This window comes from Arachis ipaensis, chromosome B02 (genome assembly GCF_000816755.2).
Source record: "Arachis ipaensis cultivar K30076 chromosome B02, Araip1.1, whole genome shotgun sequence".
Classification (NCBI taxonomy): domain Eukaryota; kingdom Viridiplantae; phylum Streptophyta; class Magnoliopsida; order Fabales; family Fabaceae; genus Arachis; species Arachis ipaensis.
The window spans coordinates 66,674,631-66,677,619 of record NC_029786.2 but is presented as its reverse complement, the minus strand read 5'-3'; positions in this window follow the sequence as shown (position 1 = coordinate 66,677,619).

Here is a 2,989-nt window from a genome sequence, read left to right as displayed (position 1 = left end):
ATGATTTCTCCATGATGAATTATAGGTGTTTCCATAAGGTTCACCCATGTAATTTACCTCTGCTATTACAGGGTTTTCAGGATCATAAGCTTCTTCTTCAGAAGATGCCTCTTGAGTATTGTTGGATGCAGCTTGCATTCCATTCAGACTCTGAGAGATCATGTTGACTTGCTGAGTCAATATTTTGTTCTGACCCAATATGGCATTCAGAGTATCAACTTCAAGAACTCCCTTCTTCATAGGCGTCCCATTACTCACAGGATTCCTCTCAGAAGTGTATATGAACTGGTTATTAGCAACCATGTCAATGAGTTCTTGAGCTTCTGCAGGTGTTTTCTTTAGGTGAATGGATCCACCTGCAGAAGTATCCAATGATATCTTTGCCAATTCAGACAAACCATCATAGAAGATATCCAGGATGGTCCATTCTGAAAGCATGTCAGTAGGACACTTTTTGGTCAGTCCTTTGTATCTCTCCCAGGCTTCATAGAGGGATTCACCTTCTTTCTGTCTGAAGGTCTGAACGTCCACTCTAAGTTTACTAAGCTTTTGAGGAGGAAAGAACTTGGCTAAGAAAGCTGTGACCAGCTTATCCCAAGAGTTCAGGCTATCTCTGGGTTGAGAGTCCAACCACACTCTAGCTCTGTCTCTTACAGCAAAAGGGAAAAGCATGAGCCTGTAGACTTCAGGATCTACTCTATTAGTCTTAACAATATCACAGATCTGCAAGAATTCAGTTAAGAACTGAAAAAGATCTTCAGATGGAAGTCCATGAAACTTGCAGTTCTGCTGATCAGAGAAACTAATTGAGGTTTCAGCTCAAAGTTGTTTGCTCCAATGGCAGGAATGGAGATGCTTCTTCCATGTAAATTGGAATTAGGTGCAGTAAAGTCACCAAGCATCCTCCTTGCATTATTGTTGTTGGGTTCGGCTGCCATCTCCTTTACTTGTTCGAAATTTTCAATAAGGTTGTCTCTGGATTGTTGTAATTTAGCTTCTCTTAGTTTCCTCTTCAGAGTCCTTTCAGGTTCTGGATCAGCTTCAACAAGAATGCCTTTTTCCTTGTTCCTGCTCATAAGAAAGAGAAGAGAACAAGAAAAAAAGAGGAATCCTCTATGTCACAGTAAAGAGGTTCCTTATTGTTAGTAGAAGAAGAGAAAAATTCGAACACAGATGGAAGAGGGGGTTCGAATTTGGTGAGTGATGTGAGGAAGAGATGTTAGTAGATGAATAAATAAACAGAATAAGATGAGAGAGAAGGAGAATTTTCGAAAATTATTTTTGAAAAAGAGTTAGTGATTTTCGAAAATAGTTTTTGAAAAATGTTAGTAATTTTCAAAAATTAAGATTTAAAAATTGAAATAATTAGTTAATTGAAAAGAAATTTTGAAAAAGAGGGAGATATTTTCGACAATTAGAGAGAGAGAGAGTTAGTTAGGTAGTTTTGAAAAAGATAAGAAACAAACAAAAAGTTAGTTAGTTAGTTGAAACAAATTTTTAAAAGATAAGAAGTTAGGAAGTTAGAAGAGATATTTTGAATTCAATTTTTTTGAAAAAGGTGAGACAAGAAGATATTTTTGAAAAGATATGATAGAAATTAGTTTTTGAAAAAGATTTGAATTTTTAAAATCACAATTAATGACTTGATTCACAAGAAATCACAGGATATGATTCTAGAACTTAAAGTTTGAATCTTTCTTAACAAGTAAGTAACAAACTTGAAATTTTTGAATCAAAACATTAATTGATTATGTTATTTTCGAAAATTTGATATAAAAATAAGAAAAAGGTTTTTGAAAAATATTTTTGGAATTTTCGAAAATAACTAAGAAATTTGAAAAAGATTTGATTTTTGAAAAAGATTTTGAAAAAGATGAGATTTTTAAATTGAAAATTTGATTTGACTCATAAAAACAATTAGATTTTTAAAAATTTTTGAAAAGGTCAAATCTAATTTTCGAAATTTTAAGAGAGAAAAAGGGAAAGATATTTTTTTTTATTTTTGAATTTTTAATGATGAGAGAGAAAAACAAGAAAAATGATGCAATGCATGAAATTTTTAGATTAAAACAATGAATGCATGCAAGAATGCTATGAATGTCAAGATGAACACCAAGAACACTTTGAATGTCAAGATGAATACCAAGAACATATTTTCGAAAAAATTTTAATGCAAGGAAAACATGCATGACACCAAACTTAGAATTCTTTAATGCTTAGACACTAAGAATTCAAGAATGCATATGAAAAACAAGAAAAGACACAAAACATGCAAATGCAAAGATCAAACAAGAAGACTTACCAAGAACAACTTGAAGATCATGAAGAACACTATGAATGCATGAGAATTTTCGAAAAATGCAAGATGCACATGCAATTGACACCAAACTTATAACATGACTCAAGACTCAAACAAGAAACACAAAATATTTTCGATTTTTATGATTTTATGATTTTTTTTGTATTTTTATTTTAAAATTTTCGAAAATAATTTTGAAAAAGAAAAAATAAGGATTCAAAATTTTTCATATGAATTCCAGGAATCTTGTACTCTTTAGTCTAAAGCTCCAATCTGAGGGTTAGACATGGCTTAATAGCCAGTCAAGCTTTAGAATGGATTTACATCCATTGAGGTGATTAGTTGAAGATCAATCCCAAAGGAGTTTGGGTATGGCTTTTCAGCCAGATAGGATTCAACATGTTACCATGAAACTCTAGAATTCATTCTTGAAAGTTTTGAAGCCATAGAATAATTTATTTTTGAAAACATTATTTTTATTATATTTTTTTTTTCGAAAACAAAAGAAAAATTTTGAAAGATTTTTGAAAAATTTTGGAAAACTTTTTGAAAAGAAAACGAAAAGAAAGTTACCCAATCTGAGCAACAAGATGAACCGTCAGTTGTCCAAACTCGAACAATCCCCGGCAACGGCGCCAAAAACTTGGTGCGCAGAAATTGTGATTACACTTTGATCATGTAAAATTCATT